The 27,894-nt window shown below is 40.9% G+C and overlaps 1 protein-coding gene and 1 pseudogene across 2 annotated transcripts in view; one reads left to right on the forward strand and one right to left on the reverse strand.

The window, feature by feature from the left end:
• Positions 1–27,894, reverse strand: part of PTCHD1 (patched domain containing 1) — a 230,808-nt gene that overhangs the window by 175,883 nt on the left and 27,031 nt on the right. The window lies entirely within an intron of this gene.
• On the forward strand, positions 18,425–18,531 carry LOC130359876 (U2 spliceosomal RNA; annotated as a pseudogene).

Here is a 27,894-nt window from a genome sequence, read left to right on the forward strand (position 1 = left end):
ATTGAAAGGGCTTTATTCGTCATTCAGTCGTCATTACAGGTCATACAATAAATTACACAAAGCATGACAGTACAATACATAGCACAGGTTTCCTAAGCTATACACCATACCACATGCTACACTAACACTCCGCTCCATCACTCGATATCAAAGAAACAAAGTTGAAAAACAACAACACATTACAGTCTGTGATATGGGAGGGGGTTGGTATCTATGGGGGTACGGAGGGGCAGATCACAGGGCCAAACTACTATGCAAACATATGGGGAGGTAGGGGAAACAGAGGGGCATTAGTCCTTTTCTTCATCAACATCCAGACTATCCAAGACACCAGACAGGTTTGGTTTCTGACAGATAATGGCTATTTTCAGATGATATATTTTTCTTGTGGAGAGAAATACACCAAAAAAAATTCCTCTTCAAAAAAATCTGCAGTGCATTTTACAGTATAGACTGCAGCTTGTATTTTCATAGAAAACAATAGGTAGGCATGTCATATAAAATGCACTAAAATCTGTGCAGAAAACCTCTGTGTGAACATAGACTATTGGTTGGAAGTTGAATTCCCCATCAATATTGTGACTTGTAAACTATTTTGTCTCCTTTAGGTTGTACTGTCTGGTTCTCCAGTGACTTTCCACTGATGATAAAAAAAGCTGAAGATAAAGATGCTTATGAAATAGTAGGCTACAATTTGCTTATTTCAAAGGAAACTGACAGCGGGATCACCCACATTAAATCCAATACACGGGGTTATAGTGTGGGTAAAACCGGATAACAATAAGGCATAATAAAGCCTGTTGTATCAGCTGGTATTGCTAATCTGAAAAAGGTTGGATTTGTACAATGGAGGCGGTACCCTGGATACCCAGCTTCCCTGCCTCCATCCCCTCTGCTCTCATATGCCCATCCATCTCACATGGGTGATTGGGTCCCATGAATATTCATAATATAGGCAGGCATATCCGTGCTGAGGGGAAGGAAGCAGACATATTGGGTATGCTCTGAAAACAATTCCAAAATCAAATTTCTTCTTTCAAGTGCAGACCTTTTTTTCTGGTCAGGTGTCCATTGCATTTAAATCTTCACAAAAGTGCAATGGATTATGTTATTCTTTTCTGAAAAAGCTGCCGCCAGCTTTTCTACCATGCAGCAGGTGACCTCAATAAAAGTGTTTACATCCAAAATGGTCCCCTATGTCAGTGGAGGGTGTAGCAAGCTCAGCATTTTCCAAAAGTTATTCATTGACCCAACAGAAGGACTTGCTAATGAGTAATAACAATGGGAAACCCTATTATTTATCGCAATGATTTCCCTTTTACAGATCTTGTATTTCACTTCTTATTTTTCCCTGGAGACCTGTAAAGCCGTCATATGCTTTTTGTACATTCTACTGTCCTGAAAGTAATAGTTTGCTTGATCATAAATATCTAACCTGTGTTCTGGCAGTTATGGTCCTATCTGCTGACAGCAATGAAATATTAGCATTCCATTGGGATTAAGTTGCATGTGATTTTACAGGCCTGAAAGTTACGCGAGTTAATGTGCATAGCATGGTAAAATCAACCTCATTAATCAGTTCACAGGTTCGCCCAGGTACAGAGATGGTACATTAAACCATTACAAGCTTTCAATGATAAGTCCTCGGGTCTCTAGACAGAACAGGCAATTTACTTAATGAATAGTATAGTAATATATAAAATAGATAAAGACATTTGACTATAGAAAAATTGGTATTTGTTCATAACTATGATCAGAAAGACATTAGGGCCAGGTCAACACGTAGTATTTTGTCCAGTATTTTCATTTGTATTTTTTTTTTCAAAACCAGGAGTTGAACAAACAGAGAGAGAAAAATTGGCATCTTTTTTCTGGATTTTGGCTTAAAATACCAAAAACTGATCAAAATATTACGTGTGAACCCAGCCTACGGGAGAATATACATGTTTAAGGTCTCCTGTCTAAGGTGAATTGCTGTAAGGGTTATGTATTTCTATAGAGTGCTATTTTTAGAGATTTAGACAAAATCTGTATGGAGATTGTATGTTCCCTTCATGTTTGTTTGGGTCTATTCCAGGTACTTAGGTTTTCTCCCCCACTTCAAAACTGATAGGTCGATTGGCTTTCTTGAAAAAATTAATTTCTATACTCCATTGGGGACAGTGACTGAACGGTGATAATCTCTTTATGGTGCTGTGGAATATTTGTCCCCTAGTGTGACTATTCAAAAAAAGAAAAAGTTTAATAAAATACCGTATTTATCGGCATATAACACGCATTTTCTAAGTAAAAATTTTTAGCTTAAAGTCTATCTGCGTGTTATATGCTGATAATCTCTTTCTGGCCCCGCAAAAGCCGCTGCATTTCAATGATTTAAAGCTGCCGCTTTAAATCATGTAACTGCAGCGGCTTCTGTGGGGCCAGAGTCCCGCCGCCGCTGCCTGATTCCCTGCCCATCCAAGGCTTTCATATTTACCTGTCCTTGGGCGCGCTCCTGCAGGCTCCTCAACGCGATGTCACTCAACAGCGTAGGGTCCCGCAGGAGCGCGCCCCAGGACAGGTAAATATGAAAGCCCGGGATGGGGAGGGAATCGGGCTACAGCACCGGGACTCTGGCCCCGCAGAAGCCACTGCAGTTACCGCAGCAGATTTTTCTGGGCCAGAGTTTATACACGCACCTAAACGTTCCCTAATTTTACCAAGGATATTTGGGTAAAAAACCTTTTTTTACCCAAATTTCATTGGAAAAATTAGGGTGTGTGTTATAGGCCGGTGAGTGGTATACCCTGATAAATACAGTTGTAAAAAAATTTCCCCACCACACAAAAATAAAATGCATACATTTTCCTTATTTTTTTTATAAAGCATAAAAGAATTTAAAATTCCTATACATATTCAGGGTCCATGACGACTCAAACTACAAAAATATATTGTTATTTATCCATCAGTTTAAGCACCGTAAAAAAATAATTAGCAATAGCTGCATTTTGTTAAAGGGGTATTTAAGGATTTTTTTTTTATTTGACTATGCTACAGGGGCTGTAAAGTTAGTGTAGTTCATAATATAATGCCTGTACCTGTGTGTGATGGTGGTTTTCGCCCAAATATTTACTGTTAACAGCATACAAAATTACTCAGATCTCAGATTTTCCCAGGTTGCAGTGCAGCTGAGACATCACATCACTAGTCAGGTATGCAAAGGGAGAGTGTCCTGCTTCAATGGGTGGAGCGAGAGGGTGGGATGGGTGAACACTGGGTGAAAGAGAGATCATTCTGCAACTAATTGTATTTTTGCAACAGCTGTAGGCACCCTTGTCAGAAAACGCTGGTCTTTTGAATGGAATGCAGCTCATTTTTGTTTCAATGGGTAGGATGGCTGATGTGTTAGATGGAGGAAAGTGACCTCACACTTACAAACAAGGGATTAGTTTGAGAGCACAAACTCCAACAGGAAATACCCAGTTCACAGCGTAATGGTAATCACAACATAGCCATTTAGCCTCAAGACAAGCGCAGATCCTTCCTAAGCATGTCCATTGCTGTTTGTCAGGTGTGTACTAAAATCACCTTTAATCCACCTCCCAAAAAGCAGAATAAGTAGCGATCAAAAGTTTAAAAAATACAAGACATCACCCAGCTCCATCAAGAAAAAAATGGTTTGGAATATGGGTTGAAATGTAGTGACACATTGTACCATTACAAAATACAACTAGTTCCTTTAAAAAAACAAATCCTCATATGGCTATGTCAAAACCAAAATAAGCCATAGCTCTTAGAATGCGACAATACAAAAAAAAATGAAAAAGACTAGGCAATAAGGCCCAATTGCCCTTATAAACACGGCATAAAATAATGTATTATTATTAAGCATATTGTGGTACTTTAGTATGGAATGCACTCTGTCACACCATGTTCTGTACACCTGCATATGTGCAAAGAATGGGAGAGCTCAGCATTTTTTGTTAATAATGTCCAACTGCAATAACTACCTGAAAAAGCAATACTTATGAATATAAGCAATTATTCATACAAAAAGAGGACATAAAACACCAAACAACCATTGCCTAAAGTGCTGCACCTGTAGTGGGCTGTCATAGGTTTTGTCATCTAGGAATTGGTCTCTCCATTGCTTTTCTATGTACACTTCACTGAAGGTACCAGAGAATGAGATTGTAGTAAAGCTTGTATGATACTTAGTAAATGTCAAGGCACAAACTAATGTTCGGTCTCCTTTAGTTGTATTTTAAAGGAGATCTTAAGATGTTTTTAACATATGCTTTTTTTGTTCTGGTATCTGTTACATTCTGGTATCAAAATAATGTGGTATGCTGCCGCATAATTGTTAAAGGGGTACTCCAGTGGAAAATATTTTTTTTCAAATCAACTGGTGCCACAAAATTAAACAGATTTGTAAATGACTTCTATTTAAAATATTAATCCTTCCAGTACTTATTAGCTTTTGTATGCTCCAGAGGAAGTGGAGTGGTTCTTTTCTGTCTGACCACAGTGCTCTCTGCTGACACCTCTGTCCATGTCAAGAACTGTCCAGAGCAGGAGAAGTTTTCTATGGGGATTTGCTCCTACTCCGTACAGTTCCTGATATGGACAGAGGTGCCAGCAGAGAGCACTGTGGTCAGACAGAAAAGAACAACTCAACTTCCTCTGGAGCATACAGCAGCTGATAACTACAGGAAGGATTAAGATTAAGATTTTTTCATAGAAGTACTTTACAAATCTGTATAACTTTCTGGAGCCAGTTTATATGAAAAAAAATGTTTGCCACCGGAGTACCCCTTCTCAGAGGAGATGGGGAGGCCTCATATAGTGAAATACAGAACAGTAGATGTCCAAAAAGGGAGGAAAAGACTCACCAAAAAGAGCAATGACAATGAATAACGCAACATGTCATTTCCACACCAACTGCTAATGTGGTCCACCTAAGCTTTTGGTATGGGTTCCATTACGACTAAATGCAGCTCTTCAGATGATAAGGTGACTGAACCAGTGAAGAGGCTCAGTCACTGTCAAGACATGGGGGTCCAGCAGTGACCACCAGATAAGAGGTAACACAGTCCACACAAAGTGTGCTTGATCTCGGGAATTCTTCATTTCACAGAAGGAATTAACCTGTTGGTCCTTAGCATGCAAACTGCACAAAAAACAATGGCTTTACAGCAAATGTAAAAACACCAGAGCTGAAGAGGCTTGTGGTTGTAGCTATTGTATTCACATTTCTATTTGTTTCCATCACCATTTCAGATGGGAAGCCCTGATTCACCATTAAGTCTCCTGTTTTATGTCAAACTTTAGAGCTGACTGATATCACATCTTTGCTCTATCATGTATATGCATTGTATGTTCTAAATGTTTTGCGCAATATTATGGGTCGCATATAACATTATTATATAATTATATATTATTATATAGGAGCCAACAACATTGCAGAGTTCTACAAATTAAAGGGGTTCTCCGCTCCTAGACATCTTATCACCTACCAAAGGATGAAGCACCCAGCATTCTAAACAGTAAGAGGAGATGTAACTTTAGGGAGGGCTTGGCGTGACGTCACGTCTAAACATACTGTTTACAATGCCAGGTGCTTCACGGAGATCTCAGGGGTCTCAGCGGCAGAATCCTCACGATCAGACATCTTATATCCTATCCTTTGGATAGGGGATTAGATGTCTAAAGGCAGAGCACCCCTTTAAACAAACAGAGCTGACTAAACACAGAATCTATTGCAGTCAGCACCGATACAGTTTCCACTTATTAAGCCAATTGTAAAGTGCCACAGAATATGTTGGCAACAAATAAATAAAAAATATTGGCCAGATTTATTTCAATACATAAAAGGTAATGAGGCCTAAAGAAAAGGAATTTACTTGACAGTCAAAATCCCAAATGTATCACAAATGTAACTTATTATAATATAATGAGTTGCTGCCTTTTCATCATTTAGCCAAATACCTACAGTCATATCTGTATTAAAGTTAGTTGCTTTGGTGTGACTAAGGGTAGGGTCACATGGGCCATATATTGCTGTGGATTTGCTGCTGCATACTTTCCTACCTATTGAAGTCAATGGGTAAAAATATACACAGCTGATTTTGAAACTCATTGACTTCAATGGGTAGGAAAATACACAACAGTAAATATGCAGCACGTGTGACCCTACCTTAAAAGTAATTTTCTTTCTAAAATATGAAGAGCAAATTTGACAAAAAGTTACTTCTTAGCTTGGAAGTGGTTATCCAATAGTGTATGCTGGAAATATATTGGAATGTGATTCTGCCAGTAAATCACAGGAGACAAGGTTGTATAGTTTATCACAGACTACAGAACCTGACAAACTAATTGCTAATTAATAATTGTTCTCTTCTTAACAGCTCCAAATGGGTATTAGTGCTGGATACATGTGCAGCCCGGACTCATAATTTAACTGCTTCATTATTATCGACAATTATAAGCTCACAGCAGATAAAGACAGAAAATGAATAGGGGCTTATCTTTCCACATTATACAGGAAAACCTTTTAGTGTATCCAATTGTATTAAGAAATAATTATATGGTAGGACATATACAATTGACATACAGTGGTTTTTTCTTTTACCTTAATCTTAGAAACACCAGTACAAGTCTAGCAAATGTAAAAATAGCATACCAATATGATTCTCTGACCCCATATGTTAAGGTTTAAAAGTTTAAATTGCACAGGTATCTTGTTATATTATTGGAGAAGAATCAAGATCTGAGCAACTTTGTCAGTGGCCAAACTGTGACAACTAAATGATTGGGTCAGGGCACCTCTAAATCAGCAGGTCTTGTGGAGTGTCTCAAGCATGTAGTGGTTGGTATCTACCAAAAGTGGTCCAAAAAAGATTTGTAACCTAGCAACAGGGTCATCTACACCCAAGACTCTGTTATGGGCAAATAATGTGAAGTATGGTTTGCCTGGTCCCATGTCATACATAGCTCAATTTGCATATGTAGCCCTGTAGCCAAAGACTGGTTACAATTTTTACACTAATGCCACCAAAGCTCTTACAACAGGCAACTAGGCATTAGAACATGATCATGGAACAACATGACCTGGTCTGAAAATGTATGTTTTATTTTATACTAGGTGAGTTTTTCCAACCTAATCCTTGTTTGGGAGGAAGCTTTTGTCCTCATTTCCTTACCCCATTTCCTGTCCTCATATCCCTACCCCAAATCCCCTCCTCATATTCTGTCCTTATATTCTGTCCTCATATCCTGACCTCATATCCCATCCTCATATTTTGACCTCATATGCCATCCTCATATTTTGACCTCATATGCAATTCTCATATCCTGTCCACAGATTTTGTCCTCTTATCCCGACCTCATATCCTGACATTATTTCCCGACCTTATATTCCTTCCTCATATCACGACCTTATATCCTGACCTCATATCCCATCCCCATATTTTGTCCTCATATCCCATCCTCATATCCTGACCTCATAGCCCACCCACATTTCCCGTCCTCATATCCCAACCTCATATCCTGTCCTCATATCCCGCCCTCATATCCCAACCCCGTATCCCAACCTCATATCCCGTCCTTATATCCCGACCTCATATCCCATCCTTATATGCCATCCTCATATCCTGTTCACATGTCCCGACCTCATTTCCCGACATCTTATCCCAACCTCATATCCCGTCCTCATATGCCATCCTCATATCCCGTCCACATGTCCCGACCTCATTTCCTGACATCTTATCCCAACCTCATATCCCGTCCTCATATCCCAACCTCATATCCCGACCTCTTATCCTGTTCTCATATCCCGACCTCTTATCCCGCCCTCATATCCCAACCTTATTTCCTGCCCTTCTGTAAGCAAGTAAGAGATGGCACATGACACAAAAAGAAGTTGCAGAAGTGAGAGAGCCTGCAAGTGTATGTTAGCTGACAAATGTTATAATGAGTCTTATATCATGTCTTCTCCCTGTAAATATATTTAATCAACATGTAAAAACAAGAGCAGTGCAGTCTTAAGTTGGCCATACTTTTCAACAGTTCATTCGGCCTACATGTCTCCTTATTCACACCTAGCCATGCACAACCAACTTGTTTGAGAACAAATACATTGGGCATGTATAAATCCAACATGCCAACCATTCTCTCTGCCAGCATCTCTCTACCATCTGCCATCAAGTAAGAGTCGTCAGGCTCTCATACACATTAGATTTTCTAAATTATTGGGTTTGTTGACTTTAAATGGGCACTGTCAGATATAAAACCTTTTTATATGTTTTACATCTTAGCAAAACAATAGTTTGCTAATATACTATTAGGGGTCCTCATACCTCTAGGGGCCCTCATACCTCCGGGGACAATGATGAGTCCCACAGCAGCATGAATGTGTCCAAGGGTCATGGACACGAGATGGCTGATTGACAAGGCTGCAGGAGGAACATAGCTTGCAGCAACACTGCTGTAACAGAGTTTTACCAAACATGTGCCCCAAGCTGTTGCAAAACTACAACTCCAAGCATGCCTGGACAGTCAAAGGATGACTGGGCATGCTGGGAGTTGTATTTTGCAAAAGCTGTAGGCACACAGCTGAAGGCAACACTGCTGCAAAAAAAAAGTTATCCAAACAGTGTACCTCCAACTCTTCCAAAACTACAAGTCCCAGGATAACAGGACTGCCTAAGGATGAAACGCATGAATGGCATAGGAAGATGTAAGCTATACACTCACCATATTGCCATTGGTGGTAGAGTACATGCAATCTCCAATAATCATTGTGCGTGTGTATAGCATTAAACCAGAGAGGAAAGGGTTACAGAGCAGAGCAGCAAATCCGCAGAGTGAGGGATGGGAAGGAGTCATCAGGGAGGGACACGCCCCCTCCCCTGGAAAGATGAAAAAGACAGTGGGCAGCTGTAATATGATATTTTTTTGTTGACTATCGGTGATATACACATAAAAATTATATGTACATGATAAGGACTAGGTACTGAGTAACATATTACAGTTTTTTTTTTTTTGTGGGATCTGACGGGTACGCTTCAAAGGGGTACTCCGCCCCCAACATCTTATCCCCTAACCAAAGGATAGGGGATAAGATGTCAGATCGTGGGGGTCCCGCTGCTGGGGACCCCCAGGATCTCTGCTGCTGCGCCCTGCTATCATTACTGCACAGAGCAAACTCACTCTGTACGTAATGACCGGCGATACAGGGGCCGGAGCATCGTGTCGTCATTGCTCCGCCCCCTCATGACATCATGGTCCGCCCCTGCAATACAAGTCTTTGGGAGGAGCTGTGACAGCACAACGCTCCTGCCCCTGTATCGCTGGTCATTGCACACAGAGCGAGTTTGCTCTGTGCAGTAATGATAGCGGGGTGCCGCAGCCGAGATCCCGGGGGTCCCCAGCGGCGAGACCCCTGCGATCTGACATCTTATCCCCTATCCTTTGGATAGGGGATAGATGCTAGGGGTGGAGTACCCCTTTAATCTAATTCATATACCAAGCTTTAGCATTCTGTCATATTACAGTATGCTCAGTCTCATCGTTCCTGTAATAAGCAGATCTGTGTAATGTGCTTAGATTCTGTTAATGTCCATTTTGGGGTCCATCTTGCAAAGGCACATCTCATTATGTAAAACACAAAAAGTCAAGCTACTCCTTGGTATTAGGCGTGTACTTCAATTCCCATATAGACATCTTTAAGTGGTGCAAAATCATAGAAATGTGCTCAGGTAACGAAACTGCGAAAAAGTATGAACGAAAGCACTCACCACATCAGATGGCTGAAAATTTTTTCCAAGCCTTATTTACATGACAAGATGCAAGTAGGGGATGAAGGTGCAGGGCGGCAGGATGGTGTAGGCAGGGGGAAAGGACAAAACGATGTAGCGAAGTTTCACACCAAGCAGTGCGTTCTTGGAGGGCTTGAGAAAGCACTGCTTGGTGTGAAACGTCGCCCCAGAGTTTTGTCCTTTCCCCCTGTCTACACCATCCTGCCGCCCTACACCTTCATCCCCTACTTGCATCTTGTCATATGAATAAGGCTTGGAGAGAATTTTCAGCCATCTGATGTGGTGAGTGCTTTCATTCATACTTTTTCACATCTCATTATGTGTTATTGCTACAGGTGCCTTTGAGGATCATAATAATGACTGCTGCCAGCTTTTATTATTGCCCTTATATATCAACTCTGTATAACAACTTGAGAACACTGATTTAAAGGGGTTTCACATTTTAAAGGGGTTTCCCAAAACATTTTTTTAAATCAACTGGTGCCAGAAAGTTAAACAGATTTGTAAATTACCTTTTTTTTAATTTTTTTTATCGTAATCCTTCCAGTACTTATCAGCTGCTGTATGATACAGAGGACGTTCTTTTCTTTTTGAATTTCCTTTCTGTCTGACCACAGTGCTCTCTGCTGACACCTCTGTCCATTTTAAGAACTTTCCAGAGCAGGATAGGTTTGCTATGGGGATTTTCTCCTGCTCTGGACAGTTCCTGAAATGGACAGAGGTGTCAACAGAGAGCACTGTGGTCAGACTGTTGAGGAAATTCAAAAAGAACTTCCTCTGTAGTATGCAGCAGCTGATAAGTAGTGTTGAACGTGAATATTCACATTTCAAATTTTTATTGGGAATATGGCAAGTTCGCAAATTCGTGAATATTGCAAATCTTTTTGCTATATATTCGAAATTGTGAATATTTGCTTTTTCCCCCGCTTATGCGCATATGTGAATATTTGCATATCCCCTCTTTTCACTTGTGGGCCAATTAACATGATGCAAATACACTTGATCATATATGTGAATATAACGAATATGCAAAATCCGCGAATATAGGACGAATATATTCGTCTATTTTTTTCTATGTAAATTTTAAATTACAGTGACCCCCCCGACCTAAGATGGCCCCGACATATGATCATTTCAAGATACGATGGCCTCTCAGAGGCCATCGCATGTTGAAGGCAGCATCAACATACGATGCTTTTGTACGTCGGGGCATCGCATAAACGGCTATCCGGCGGCGCAGACTGCTTCAGCCTCCACCGGATAGCCATTTAAGGTGCCCATGTGGTTCGCTGAGGATCACTCACCTGTCCTCGGGGCTCCGGAGAGTCCTCATCGGGATCCCCTGCATCGTCGGTGCTCTCCTCCAATGTCAACACGTCACAGCGCACGCCGTCCCATCATCCAGTAGGAGCGGCGTGTGTAACGACGTGATGGCGGCGACGGAGAACGAGCATGCTGGGGAAGCAGAGGCCTTGTCTGGGCGTCGGGGACACCCCGGGGACGTGGCCACAGCCAGGGCAGCGGTGACTGTCCAGAGCGGCGGGGACAGGTGAGTACAACCTTTAATACCAGTGGTCTTCAACCTGCGGACCTCCAGATGCTGCAAAACTACAACTCCCAGCATGCCCGGACAGCCGTTGGCAGGTTGTAGACCACTGTCCTATACATTGCATTGCACGGATCCCTCAACATCAGATGGTTTCAACAAACGATGGTCCGTTTGGAACGGATTACCATCGTATGTTGAGGGACCACTGTATATGAAAAATTAGACTCTATGTTGGTGGAAGAAGTGCTTAATAATTGTGGAGTTCAGTTTGAGCACCAATCAATCAACGCAATTAAACAACAAAATTGTCACAATTGCGACTTAAAATTATAGCATTCTCTAAAGTCACCTCAATGCCAAGAAGCAATAAGGATTAAAATTCTGTCTGTGATTGTGGTTTCCTAAATCAAATCAAACTACAAAAGGCTTGTTAACTTAAGATATAGTTATCCGAAATAAACCGTAAATAAAAAACTGAAACAAAGGCATCTAATTCTCTCTGTAAAACACCATGTTCTACAATAAAATAGCATTTCCTTTTTTCTATTAACCTTTCCCGAAAGTAAATTCTAATTAAATGAAATACTTATGGAAAGCAGTATAATAAAATAAAACAAGAACAAACAGCTATAATTGTGCCTCCGTTGTATCATATGTTTGCTTCACAGCGAGGATCCAGGTTTGTTGATTAATGATAGAAATTTGGTTGTAATGTCCGACGTGGATTTGATTTCCTTAGACCACATAATAACATACAGAAAGCAAAGAGAATGAATGAGAAATCAATCAGCGAAATCTATGCTCAATCTATGTGAGGCTAACAAATATGATTATCATAATGAGACATTCAAATGGATTAAAAATAGTTTTAATAAAAAAGAAAATCTAAAAAATGTGTAATGCTTATAGAGCACAATTTTGAATGTTTTCTTTTTTTGTGGCTAAATTAAATTATTAGACATTCTCTGTTGGGAAGGATGTATTGATAGTTGTATTTCTTCATAAAATAACTAATAAGCTGAAATTTTAAAGGGGTACTCTGGTGGAAAACATTTTTTTTTTCAAATCAACTGGTGCCAGAAAGTTAAACAGATTTGTAAATGAAAAAGACAAAAATACCCAGACCTCAAGGAAGGTATACTAAATAATAAAAAATACAACTGTAATTAAAGAACCAAGGATCGTGCTTCAATTATGATAAGGTATAAATTTTATTAAAAATAATATGACTGATAAAAAGTTCCACCTCACAAGGGGCCCCTTGTGAGAGGAGTATACAATCACCTAAAATGAATGGACTAGCACTGATAACTAATTAGTGTTACATAATGTACTACAATACTGATACAGTTACAGGCAAGATGCACTTAAATAGTTAAGGCAAGATATGCTGGTAAATATTGGAACAATTAAGGACACTTTAATTGCTGGAAAGTCTCTTAGAAATCAATCTTTTTCACTGTAGAGATGGTTATGCAATACTGAGACAAGTTCCTCTTAGTAAATGGAAATGAAACAATGTTCAGTGTGTTAAACTGGGGAAATGTTATAGTTCACAGTTATTAGTTTCTCTGTGTCACTGTCTCAGGACAAATAGCGGGCAGCTTTGTGGTACATTACCGGTCCTTGCAGCGGAAGACTCCCGTGAGGCTGGATGGATCTAGCACTTAGATGGTCACTGCAGGTGGGCTATCTCCGGGTCCCAGTGCTGGCAGGCGTTGGGGATGGAAACTTTCAGAGATGGCACTCGCTGATGGAAAGTCCTGCCATAGAGGCCAGGTCTGCAGCAGACCGATGGTGGATGCCTCTGCCTCATGGGGGTGGCGTGTGACATCAGTGCCGGCACCTGTAGGATGTGCTTTGATTTCTCAGCTTGCTGCGGATCCACTCCAAACTGGATGTTTGTTGTGGACCGGAGCGGCAAGATCAGCAGGGTCATCTCCGAACCGAACCAGCAAAGCAATAGAAGTAAGTCCAAGTATATTGGAAAATGGAATATAAAGTGCCAAGTGCACTTGACTACTGAAGAAAGGGTTTATTCATATACCCTGAAACGGGTCTAGTCAGTTTGCAGACTATCACTGACTGCACTTGGCACTTTATATTCCATTTTCCAATATACTTGGACTTTCTTCTATTGCTTTGCTGGTTCGGTTCGGAGATGACCCTGCTGATCTTGCCGCCCTGGTCCACAGCAAACATCCAGTTCGGAGTGGATCCGCAGCGAGCTGAGGAATCAAAGCACATCCTACAGGTGCCGGCACTGATATCACACGCCACCCCCACGAGGCAGAGGCATCCACCATCGGTCTGCTGCAGACCTGGCCTCTATGGCAGGACTTTCCATCAGCAAGTGCCATCTCTGATAGTTTCCATCCCCGACGCCTGCCAGCATTGGGACCCGGATATAGCCCACCTGCAGTGACCATCTAAGTGCTAGATCCATCCAGCCTCACGGGAGTCTTCCGCTGCAAGGACCGGTAATGTACCACAAAGCTGCCTGCTATTTGTCCTGAGACAGTGACACAGAGAAACTAATAACTGTGAACTCTAACATTTCCCCAGTTTAACACACTGAACATTGTTTCATTTCTCTACATCTCTACAGTGAAAAAGATTGATTTCTAAGAAACTCTCCAGCAATTAAAGTGTCCTTAATTGTTCCAATATTAACCAGCATATCTTGCCTTAACCATTTAAGTGCATCTTGCTTGTAACTGTATCAGTATTGTAGTACATTCTGTAACACTAATTAGTTATCAGTGCTAGTCCATTCATTTTAGGTGATTGTATACCCCTCTCACAAGGGGCCCCTTGTGAGGTGGAACTTTTTATCAGTCATATTATTTTTAATAAAATGTATACCTTATCATAAATGAAGCACGATCCTTGGTTCTTTAATTACAGTTTTATTTTTTATTATTTAGTATACCTTGAGGACCGGGTATTTTTGTCTTTTATATTTATTTCAATATTGGCACCATAGGTATAGGTGCATTACCCATTTGTCCTCGGTTGGTTATATAATTGTGAGCTGCACATATCTTTTCTCTTTTTTCCCAGATTTGTAAATTACTTCTATTTAAAAATATTAATCCTTCCAGTACTTATCAGCTGATGTATGCTCGTCAGTTGTATAGTTCTTTTCAGTCTGACCACAGTGTTCTCTGCTGACACCTCTGTCCATATTAGGGACTGTCCAGAGTACAAGCAAATCCCTATAGCAAACAACTACTGCTCTGGACAGTTCCTGACATGGACAGAGGTGTCAGCAGAGGGCACTGTGGTCAGACTGGAAAGAACTATACAACTTCCTGTGGAGCATACATCAGCTGATAAGTACTGGAGGGATTACGATTTTTAAATAGAAGTAATTTACAAATCTGTTTAACTTTCTGGCACCAGTTGATTTGAAAAAAAAAAAAAAAAAATGTTTTCCACCAGAGTACCCCTTCAATTATCTATCACTATTCATAAAATATAGGAATTTTACTATTTGGTTGCATATCTGCACAAATATTACAAAGGCATCTTAATAATCTTATAAAGACATGAATCTGAGGCTCAGGGGATTTAAAGGGGTACTCCAATGGAAAACATTTTTTTTTTTAAATCAACTGGTGGGGTAGCAGAAAGTTAAACAGATTTGTAAATGACTTCTATTAAAAATGATTAATCCTTCCAGTACTTATATGCGGCTGTATACTACAAAGGAAGTTCTTTTTTTTGGGGGGGAATTTATTTTCTGTCACGACCACATTGCTCTCTGCTGACACCTCTGTCCATTTTAGGTACTGTCAAGAGCAGCAAATGTTTACTATGGGGATTTTCTTCAGCTCTGGACAGTTCCTGACATGGACAGAGGTGTCAGCAGAAAGCACTGTGGTCATGATAAAACTGAAATTCAAAAAGAAAAGAATTTCCTCTGTAGTATATAGCTGCTAATAAGTACTGGAAGGATTAAGATTTTTTTAGTAGAAGTAATTTACAAATCTGTAATCTGTAACTTTCTGGTATCAGTTGATTTAAAAGGAAAAATAAGGTTTTCCACCGGAATATCCTTTTAAATGTCATGTGAATTACACCTGAGCCTAAGTGCTCATACACACTATGGAATCTCTGTCTGGAGTGGGAGCTGAATTTCTAAGGCAAAACTTCCACTTTGGAAATTCTGGAATGTGAATGGTGCAGCAGAATCCCATTGAGAATAATAGAAGTCTACTACACTGTATTTTTACACAAACCACTTTCTTACAAACATTTGGATGGAACATGTGCTAGCCATTTTGTGGCTCAGGAACTTACTCTTGTGTTTTCAGAGTATGTGTAATGTGCAAGCTGTACAGTTGTGGGTAGGACCCATGGAGGCACAGTGCATTATTTACAGTTTATTAAGTGACTGGTGCAACCCCAAAAGTGGAGTACAGATGGGACAGGCGGTGGGGGATGGGCTACCACCTACTGTCATTTTGGTGCAGCCAGACTTTGTCTGAACCATGGACATACATCCAGGTCTTCAGTTCTGGCACAAGGATCACTTATAAATAGTTATGCCACTGTTCAAAGAAAAATGTAACAAGATTAGCATCTTCCAAAGGGGACCACCCTTTCTCAAGCAAATAGGAATTGTAAATGATTCTTTAGCATATAATCTACAAATAAACTCAGATCATTTTCCACTGTTGATTATTCCACTTTTTACCTGCTTAGGACATAACTTCCCATGTTTCCCATGTTTCCATCTCCTATATAAATTGCACATAAATTATACAATATTAGTCTCAGTTCTTAACCTTGTGGCATGTACTGCTGGATCAGTAGACCATTTAGAATTTGATTGACAACACATCTCTAGATATCATAATCGAGCCAGTTATTGATCCACTTACTATGTGAACTTCAGGTAGCTCATTTATATATTATGTACATGGACCCTAGTCTAGGAAAAGAATGTCAGACCAAGTCAGAACCAAAGAGGGACAACAAGGACAGAATCAGAACCAAAGAATGTCGGTACATAAACCAGGAATCAAAACCAGGAGAATTTTCAGAGGTCAAAAGTCAGACAGCGGTTCAGCGGTCAACGAACCCAATACAAGTAAAATGCATGTGAGGCTCTGTAGTACAAAACTTATCACAGAAGATTGTGGCCAGCAGGCGCCTGTTTAAATCTGGTGTAATAAAGCCAATTCTGATAGGCCCTGCTCCCTGATCTAGATCTGACACAACAGTTGAAATACTACACATTTAAAATCAGCAGCATAGGTCAATTTCCATTACAGGTTTGTTTCTTTTACCGCAGCATGTGGTTGAGATTTTGTTCATCTCTACTTCTCTGCTCCTATGGCAATGTTTGTGACAGTTCCACTTAAATATTCTATGCTTAAAATTCACACTAAATTGTGCATCTACCTTTATGTAGAAAATATATCTGTATTTTGGTTATTAAACTTGTAGCCAAATATGTACACAAAAACAAGCACATCTTTTATTTGTTTTTGCTTTACAGAGACTATTACACCATTGACAGTCCAGACACCACCCCCCCCCCTCCCTTCTTCCCTTGTGTGTTTTGTCTCTCAATAAAGCTACAGGCCTGTGATTTACCCTATTGTTTCCAAATTTCCATCCCCTATCACTGTCTGCAATGCTTTGTTTCCTGACTGTGTTTTATAATGTGTGCAGGAATGTTAGTGTAGCATTTGGTATGAAGTAACGTGTAGGGAGACCAGTGCTGTATGTTGTATTGCTGCGCTATGTACTGTAATTGTGTTAATTTAGTTAATTTATTGTGTCTTGTTTGCTAGCCTGTACTGGGTTGCAATATATTGTATTTATGTTTTTGAAGATTGACTGCTAAGAAAGTAACTTTCAATTTAAAAAAAATATATTGTTAAGACCTAACAGATTTTTTCATATCTTTAGTATTAATAGTGTTGTCTAGATATTTAATTAATGAGTTGTTCCAAAGAAAACTCACAAGATAGACTTGCTATAATGGTTAATGCATAGGAGTCCAACAGCCAGAACCTCTTGTAATGCAAAAAATTACCTTGTCTCTGACACAATAAATTTCATTTTAGAGGTTTCTATACACAAACTATTCAATTTTAAAGAACACTCATTCATTTGGTGAGACAGTTGCCGTGAATATCAGCTTTTCATTACAGAATGGAACTGGGAATAGTGATGGACCCAGATGTCAGACACCGGTCAAACCTTTATGACACGTCTAATAGACATGTTATGAAAGTGTTTTTACTGTAATAAAACACAATTCTAAATCACAAGCATCGACTTGCATCTTCTGTGGAGACTAGAGGGGCTTCTTAATGAGAAAAGGAATAATAATTAAAATAGATTGTTTACCACAGTGTAGGCACATTCCTTCCTGTTATCACAAAGGAACAATTCCAATGAGTAAATGGGAGAAAAACTGAGGGATATAGCATTTTAGTACCAGAATTAAAATGTGTGTTTCATTCTTCTCATGTTCCCTTTTTTCCTGTATTATAATGTGATGGTTTACATTTGACATCTTGGACCTGAACATATAAGAAAGAGGGGATGCAATGTTGTTTTAGCATCCCTAGTCCAACTCTAACTTTTTGCTGCATAGTGATGTTAATGGGCAAGGACCTGCAGTTGGGCCCGTTTGCTTGAATGGGGCTGAACTGAAGTTGCAAAGCTAGTGGCTTGGGCACTGCTGTGCTGGGAAGTAGTGTTGAGCGGCATAGGCCATATTCGAATTCGCGAATATTCGCGAATATATGGACGAATATTCGTCATATATTCGCGAATATTCGCATATTCGTTATATCCTCGTTTTATTTTCGCGTATGCGAAAATACGCGCATACGAAAATTAACATATGTGGAAATTCGCATATGCGAAAATTAGCATATGCTAATTTTCGCATATGCGAATGTTCGCACGCCAGTCTCACACAGTAGTATTACAGCCTTCTTTACACCACACAAGCTGGAAGCAGAGAGGGGTAATCACTGTGATGTGTACTGTGAAGAAAAAAAAAAAAAAAAAAAAAAACGAATATTCGTAATTACGAATATATAGCGCTATTTCTCGGCCTTTTGGCTAAGATCAAGTGTAGTATCTGTTCTTATCAGTTTTCATGCTGGTGGGGATGGGTGCTGCATGGAGGATGCAGGTGTACCAGGGCTTTCCGGGGCTGGTTCTGAGGAATCAGCTCGACGGCTGCCCCGATGTGACCTGTTCCCTCCGGGTCTCGCCATGAGGCTGAGAGGGTCTAGAGCCGAGGTACTTTTGTGCCTCGGGGAGTGGTGACCCCGAGGTGCCGAAACTCACTGGGAGAATAGGCTCACTGAGTTGAAGCACGGGCACCATAATCTCTTCACCTTGTGGCACTCACCTCTTGATTCCCGGCCTTCTGGCTAGGATCAGAGAAATTTTTATAGATCCGGCCGGATGTCCGGGCAGTATATCTGCACACATTCACTTATTTATTTATTTTTTGTCTCACTGTGTCACTTTTTGCGTGTTGTGTGTTCACAGGATTTGTCAGGATGCGGTAGCCCTTCTGGGTGTCCCTCCTGGCGGTCTAGGGGAGGTGTGTGTGGCCATTAGGTTCCGCACCTCCCTGCAAACACCCCGGGTACTCCTGCTTCGCAGGGTACCTACCGTAATCGGCTCTGCGGGCAGATACCTTGGCTAACGCCAAGGGGGATGCCGGGAGCATTTGTGGTCCCCTAGTAGCTTCGGCGAAAAGGGACATCGAACCTGGAACCTCGCAGGTACCTTTTGGTCCGGAGGCGAAGGGTAAGGTTTGTTGGGGGGCCTCTCTCCTATCGGAGAAGGGCTTGCGATAGACCGCATCCTTTGTGCACGTTTTTTTAGTGTAACACGTTTGCACTTTTTCTTGCACTTTGGGTGAATCGAAAGCACGTTCCTCGGCTTTAGATAAAAAAAAAATATAGCGCTATATTCGCGAAATTCGAGAATTCGCGAATATGCGATATTCGCGAATAATATTCGAATTGCGAATATTCGCGAGCAACACTACTGGGAAGAAACAATGAAGGGGATGCAGCTCTAAATCAGGCCCTTAATTATGGATTGGTAACTTTCCAAGAGGTCCAAGCCATTTAATAATGGCTTATCTTAGTGATATACCACTGTTCTGTGAGATGGGTATACTGTTAGACACCACAGATAGATGGAGGTTCCTATTCCAACAAGCATCATAAATGGATGTATGGTCAGTTATCAAAATAGTTATAGGCAAATCACCCACATGCAATGTATAGTGTGTGGAGTATAATCAGTGATATTGTTTTCACCTTTGTTTACAGTCATGCAAAAACAAAAAGAAACGAGTCCTGCAGGTGTACACCGGTTACAATGTGATTTGTCATTTTTTAACAATTTGGAATAAATAACAAATACAGCAAGTGGAAGTGTACTTGCCTGATTAAAGCATACCTTTCATAGTACCAAAAAAAAGTGATATGTTACCCAATACTTCATCCTGATCATGTGCATGTAACTTTTAAGTGTCTAGGACCTATATATCCCTAACAAATAGCATTTATATCTTGCTCCCTTGCGTTGTGTTCTTGCCTTGTGGAGGGGGTGTGTCAATCTCTCCCCCTCACTGTGGATGACTCATCTGCTTTGAGTCTGGGAGCAGCCTGGTAATTTGCAAATCACTGCACAGTAGTTTTTATGCATACATTTTTTATCTGTTCCTAGTAAAGCTGGATGCTAATCAACATAGCTGTAACTACGTGTGTCTGTCATTCAGCTTTCACAGACTCCTGATGTCTGATCAACTTCTTTATCATTCAGGAGTCAGAGAAAGCTTTGGCTGTTCATGTATACTGGGAGTTGTAGTTTTGCAACAACTGGAGCTGCAGTGTTTGAAAAGCACTGTGTTAGGGCAATGTTGCCATTAGCTGTTGCAAAACTACAACTCCCAGCATGATCACACATCATTTGTCTGTAGTTTTGCAAGAGCTGGAGGCACACAGCTGGAGAATACACAGCTCTAAAACTGAATTTTACAAAGATTGTACCCCAGCTGTTGTAAAACTACAACTCCCATCATAGGAGTTATACAGAGTGGGCCATTTATATGTATACACTTTAATAAAATGGGAATGGTTGGTGATATTAACTTCCTGTTTGTGGCACATTAGTATATGTGAGGGGGGAAATTTTTCAAGATGGGTGGTCCATTTTTAATCCAACTTTAGATTTTTCAATAGGAAGAGGGTCATGTGACACATCAACTTATTGGAAATTTCACAAGAAAAACAATGATGTGCTTGGTTTTAATATAACTTTATTCTTTCATGAGTTATTTACAAGTTTATGACCACTTATAAAATGTGTTCAATGTGCTGCCCATTGTGTTAGATTGTCAATGCAACCCTCTTCTCCCACTCTTCACCCACTGATAGCAACACCGCAGGAGAAATGCTAGCACAGGCTTACAGTATCTGTAGTTTCAGGTGCTGCAGAATGGGCAAAACAAAAATTGGAACAGGACCCTCAGTTTACGCAAAAGATTTTGTTCAGTGATGAGGCAAACTTTTCTGTGAATGGTGAAGTTAACAGACAAAACGAACGCTATTGGTCTGACACTAACCCACATTGGATAGATCCCTCCAAGACTGGTGGAACACAAAAATTGATGGTATGGTGTGGTATATGGGGTACAAAGATAGTGAGGCCATTCTTCATCAATGGAAACCTCAAGGTCACTGGATTTGCAAAATTGCTACATGATGATGTGTTTCCCTCTTTATGCACTGAAGCTGGCACGTTCCCTGAGTTTTTTCAGCAAGATGGTGCACCACCATATTATGGGTGTCAGGTCCGAGCATTCCTAGATGAACAGTTTCCTGGAAAGTGGATTGGTCGTCATGGTCTCCCGATCTGACCCCCTTAGACTTTTATCTTTGGGCACATCTGAAGGCAATTGTCTATGCTTTGAAGATACGAGATGTGCAGCACGTGAAACTACGGATACTGGAAGCCTGTGCTAGCATTTCTCCTGTGGTGTTGCTATCAGTGTGTGAAGAGTGGGAGAAGAGGGTTGCATTGACAATCCAACACAATGGGCAGCACATTGAACACATTTTATAAGTGGTCAGAAACTTGTAAATAACTCATGAAAGAATAAAGTTACATTAAAACCAAGCACATCATTTTTCTTGTGAAATTCCCAATAAGTTTGATATGTCACATTACCCTCTTCCTATTGAAAAAACAAAAGTTGGATTCAAAATGGCTGACTTCAAAATGGCCGCCATGGTCACCACCCATCTTCAAAAGTTTCCCCCCTCACATATACTAATTTGCCACAAACAGGAAGTTAATATCACCAACCATTCCCATTTTATTGGTGTGTATCCATATAAATGGCCCACCCTCTAGTTTAGAAACAGCATAAGGCTGTAGTGGTCTAGTGGTGATCTCCCATACTGGATACCAACACACTTTATGGCCGGTATTCAGTATGCTGCAAAATACAGAGTAGTCTGTCTGCATAAAGATAGATAAAAATAGGCTATTTTAATTTTTATTAAAATTGAATTAAAAAAAAATGTATATCTAACCTGTTAATGACCAAGGATGTGTATATATATGTCCTGGTGCCGACTCGAGCCCACGCCATACGAGCCTGCCCCAGTTGATTCTCATAGTTGGGGGCTGCCGTTAATAGCTGCAACGCGGCGATCCCCCAGCAGCTCAATCAATCAAGGCTTAATCAATCAAGCTCAGAGCATACAGATCAATGTAGTTCTATGGAACGACATTGATCTGTATCAGGGATCTAATGATTCCTCCTAAAAGTCCCCTGAGGGGATTAATAAAGTGTAAAATAAAAGCTTAATAAAAGTAAAAAAAAAAAAAACTTCCATATTAAAAGTTTAAATCACCCCCTTTTCCTAATCCCATATAAAAAATATATAAACATAATAAACATAAATAACTGGTGGTGGTAAATGTTCAAAATATCAATATATAATATTAATTAAACCACACGGTCAATGGCATACACATAAAAAATTCCAAAGTCCAAAATAGCGTATTTTTGGTCACTTTGAATACCCTAAAAATTTTTTACAAAAAGCAATCAAAAATCCCCATCAATACAAAAATTGGTACCAAAAAATTTGCCCTCATACATCCCTGTATATGGAAAAATAAAAAAGTTATAGGGGTCAGAAGAGGACAATTTTAACCCCTTAAGGACTCAGCCCATTTTGGCCTTAAGGACTCAGACAATTTAATTTTTACGTTTTCATTTTTTCCTCCTCGCCTTCTAAAAATCATAACTCTTTTATATTTTCATCCACAGACTAGTATGAGAGCTTGTTTTTGGCAGGACCAGTTGTCCTTTGTAATGACATCACTCATTATATCATAAAATGTATGGGGCAACCAAAAAACACTATTTTTGTGGGGAAATTAAAACGAAAAACGCAATTTTGCTAATTTTGAAAGGTTTCGTTTTATCGCCGTACAATTTATGGTAAAAATGACATGTGTTCTTTATTCTGAGGGTCAATACGATTAAAATGATACCCATTATTACATACTTTCATATTATTGTTGCGCTTAAAAAAAATCACAAACTTTTAAACCAAATTAGTACGTTTATAATCCCTTTATTTTGATGACCTCTAACTTTTTTATTTTTCCGTATAAGCGGCGGTATGGGGGCTCATTTTTTGAGCCATGATCTGAACTTTTTTTTGATACCACATTTGCATATAAAAAACTTTTAATTCATTTTTTATAATTTTTTTAAATAAAATGTTTAAAAAAAGTAGGAATTTGGGATTTTTTTTTCCGTTCACGCCGTTCACCGTACGGGATCATTAACATTTTATTTTAATAGTTCGGACATTTACGCATGCGGCGATACCAAATATGTCTATAAAAACATTTTTTTACGCTTTTTGGGGGTAAAATAGGAAGAAACGGACGTTTTACTTTTTTATTGGGGGAGGGGATTTTTCACTTTTTTTTCACTTTTACTTTTACATTTTTTTACTTTTTTTTTTACACTTGAATAGTCCCCATAGGGGACTATTCATAGCAATACCATGATTGCTAATACTGATCTGTTCTATGTAGAGGACATAGAACAGATCAGTGTTTTCGGTCATCTTCTGCTCTGGTCTGCTCGATCACAGACCAGAGTAGGAGACGCCGGGAGCCGGACTGAGAAAGGTGAGGGGACCTCCGTGCGGCGTTATGAATGATCGGATCCCCGCAGCAGCGCTGCGGGCGATCCGATCATTCATTCAAATCGCGCACTGCCGCAGATGCCGGGATCTGTATTGATCCCGGCACCTGAGGGGTTAATGGCGGACGCCCGCGAGATCGCGGGCGTCGGCCATTGCCGGCGGGTCCCTGGCTGCGATCAGCAGCCGGGATCAGCCGCGCATGACACGGGCATCGCTCCGATGCCCGCGGTTATGCACAGGACGTAAATGTACGTCCTGGTGCGTTAAGTACCACCTCACCAGGACGTACATTTACGTCCTGCGTCCTTAAGGGGTTAAACATACAAATTTTGGTGCATGTAGTTATAATTTTTTAAAGTAATAAAATAAATCCTATATACATAATAAAAATATGGTGTTAATTTTACCGAAAAGTGCACTGCGTTGAATTGGAAGCCCTCAAAAGTCACAAAATGGTGTGTTTTTTTCCAATTTTGCCCCACAAATGTTTTTTCTGGTTTCACCATAAATTTTATTGAGAAATGATTGATTTCATTACAAAGTATAATTGATGGCGCAATAAATAAGCCCTCAATGAATAAGCCCTCATGTAGGTTCAAAATTGAAAGCGTTCAGATTTTTAGAAGGTAAGGTGGAAAATATGAAAGTGCAAAAATGAAAAAAAAGCTGTTGTCCTTAAAGGGGTACTCCACCCTAGACATCTTATCCCCTATCAAAAGGATAGGGGATAAGATGCCTGATCGCAGGGGTCCCGCAATCTCTGCTGCAGCACCCCAAGTCATCACTGCACAGAGCTAAGTTTGCTCCATGCGTGATGACTCAAGATACACCTGCCCCCTTGTGATGTCAGGTCCGCCCACTCAATGCAAGCCTATGGAATTTGGCATGGTGGCCGTCATGCCCCCTCCCATAGACTTGCATTGAGGGGGCGGAGCATGATGTCATGAAGGGGAGGAGTACTCCTTTAACTTGTTAAGGACCAAGGGTGTACCTGTACATTCTGGTTCCTTTGCCTTTCTATGACGTGGGGCCACGGCGTGGCCTTGCGTCATAGCGGGTCGGACCCGGCCTCTAAAAACCCTTGGCTAACAGCGCGGGACCCGTGGCTAATACCGCGCGGCACTGATCGCGGGGCCGCACGCTATTAACCCTTTAGATGCGGCATTCAAAGTTTATCGCTACATCTAAAGTGAAACTAAACTAACCCCGGCTAGCTCAGGGGACCACCGCAGCTGTTCGGGATCACCGTGGTGAAATTGCGGCATACCAAACAGCTGTAGGACACGAGGAGGGTCCCCTTACCTGCCTCCTGGTGTCCGATCGCCAAGGACTGCTCAGTGCCTGAGATCCAGGCATGAGCAGTCAAGCAGCAGAATCATCGATCAATGGTTTCCTATGAGAATCAGTGTGTGCAGTGTTATAGCCCCCTATGGGTGCTATAGAAATAAAACCTTAAAGGGGTATTCCAGGCAAAACCTTTTTTTATATTTATGTACTGGCTCCAGAAAGTTAAACAGATTTGTAAATTGCTTCTATTAAAAAATCTTAATCCTTCCAATAGTTATTAGCTTCTGAAGATTTCTGTCCGGAGCCAGTTGATATATAAAAAAAAGTTTTGGCCTGGAATACCCCTTTAATAATAATAAAAGTATGAATCACCCCTTTTCTCCAAAAAATAAAAATAAAATAAAAACTGTGCAAATAAAAATAAACATATGCATAAATGTCCGAATTATAAAAATATATTGTTAATTAAGCCTCACGGTCAGTGGCGTATGCGCAAAAAAAATCCAAAATCCAAAATAGCGTATTTTTGGTCACTTTCTATATTATGAAAAAATGAATAAAATAGATCAAAAAGTCCAATCAATACAAAAAATGGTACCGTTAAAAACTTTAGATCACTGCACAAAAAAATGAGCCCTCTTACTGCCCCGTATGCAAAAACATAAAAAAAAGTTATAGGGTCAGAAGATGACAACATTAAACTTTTATATATTCCTACATGTAGTTATGATTTTTTCCAGAAGTACGTCAAAATCAAAACCATATAAATAGGGTATCATTTTAATTGTATGGACCTACAGAATAAAGATAAGGTGTTGTTTTTACTGAAAAATGTACTGCATAGAAACGGAACCCTCCAAAATTTACAAAATGGGGATTTTTACTTCAATTTTGTCGCACAATGATTTTTTTTCCATTTCGTCGTAGATTTTTGGGTAAAATGACTGATGTCATTACAAAGTAGAATTGGTGACGCAAAAAATAAGCCATCATATGGCTTTTTAGGTGCAAAATTGAAGAGTTATGATTTTTTAAAGGTAAGGAGGAAAAAAGGAAAGTACAAAAACAGAAAAACCCCTGGTCTTTAATCCGATAACGACCAAGGACGAGTATAGACGTCCTGTTTGCCGGCCGTTCTAACTGTCACCGCTCCTAAACAACGGTGACAATCGGGTGATGCTCACTGTCACAGACAGCTGAGAGTCACTGGTCCTCGCCCCGGTAGCAATCAGAGCAGTCCTTACAGTTTAACCCTTACAGCCGCGGTCGGAAGTGACCGCGGGCTGTAAGTGTTGTGACAGAGGGAGGGAGCTCCCTCTGTCACCCCTGCAGCACCCCGCAGCACGATCGCGGGGTGCTGTGTGTGATCCCCAGCGGGCGGGGACCTGCCGCACTGCTGGGACCGAAAACAACTTAGTTCCCGGCAGTTTAACCCTTACAGCCACGGTCGGAATCGACCGCGAGCTGTAAGGAGTTTTGACAGAGGGGCTCCCTCTGTCTCTCTCCTGTAGCACCCTGCAACGATCGCAGGGTGCTGCTGCTTACCTGGGCAGCCGGGGGGTCTTTACAAGGACCCCCAGGTCGGCCCCGGTTATTGCCAGAGGCACGTCTTGATAAGTTGCCTGCTAGTGTAAAATTAGCATGCAGCATATATCTGCAATGCTTTGGAATACGAAGTATTCCAAAGAATTAACCCCTTAAGGACCCAGCAGGAGTAAGGTGCCGCCTCATGATCACGTGATTGATAGGTCGGAACGACCAATCAATCACTACAATGCTGGGCAGAGATCGGGGCGGAGATCGGCGCCGGCGGGGGTCTCCTACCTTTGCCCTGGTCCGGTGGGGGTCCCCTCAAGAGCGGTGGTGGCGGCGATGGTCCCGGCAGGACGGGCGGCAGGATACAGCAGGAGGTGAGGCCTGTTCACCTCCTGCTGTTGCTTAGCAACAACTCTCAGCATGCAGAGCCAAAGGGCATGCTGGGAGTTGTAGTTTTGTAACAACTGGAGGCACATTTTTCTATGAAAAAGTGTGCATCCAGCTGTTGCATAACTACAACTCCCAGCATGCACAGACTACCAAAGGGCATGCTGTAAGTTGTAGCTGTGTGCCTCCAGCTGTTAGCATGCCCTTCAGCTGTCAATGCATGCTGATTGTTGCAGTTTTGCAACAGCTGGAGACACATTGGTTGTGAAACAGAGTTTGCGTCCTAACTCAGTGTTTCGCAACCAGTGTGCCTCGAGCTGTGTCAAAAATACAACTCCCAGCATGCACTGAGGGACTGTACATGCTGGGAGTTCTAGTTTTGCAACAGCTGGAGGCACACTAGTTGCAAAACACTGAGTTAAGTAACAAACTCTCAGTGTTGCGCAACCAATGTGCCTCCAGCTGTAGCATAACTTCAACACCCAGCATGTATGGTCTGTCAGTGCATGCTGGGAGTTGTAGTTTTGCAACAGCTGGAGCATTGTCCCCCCCCCCATGTGAATGTACAGGGTACATTAACACGGGCGGGTTTACAGTGAGTTTTGTGCTGCAAGTTTGAGATGCGGCAAATTTTCCGCCACAGCTCAAACTCCCAGCAAGAAACTCACTGTAAACCCAACCCTATGAATGTACCCTATAAACACTACACTACACCTACACAATATAAAAAGTAAAGCATTACATATACATGTACCCTTACACAGTCCCCCCCAATAAATAAATAAAAAAATGTCTTGTACGGCACTGTTTCCAAAAAGGAGCCTCCAGCTGTTGAATAACAACAACTCCCAGCATTGCCGGACAGCCACTGACTGTCAAGGCATGCTGGGAGTTTTGCAACAGCTGGAGACACCCTGTTTGGGAAACACTGCCGTAGGGTATTTTGGTGGCGGATTCAACTCCCCAAAATAGGCCTCAATTGCGCATGGCGCTCTCTCACTTTGGAGCCCTGCCGTATTTCAAGGAAATAGTTTAGGGCCACATATGGGTATTTTCGTACTCAGGAGAAATTGCATTACAAATTTTGGGGGTCTTT

This window comes from Hyla sarda, chromosome 2 (genome assembly GCF_029499605.1).
Source record: "Hyla sarda isolate aHylSar1 chromosome 2, aHylSar1.hap1, whole genome shotgun sequence".
In the NCBI taxonomy this organism is placed as follows: Eukaryota; Metazoa; Chordata; class Amphibia; order Anura; family Hylidae; genus Hyla; species Hyla sarda.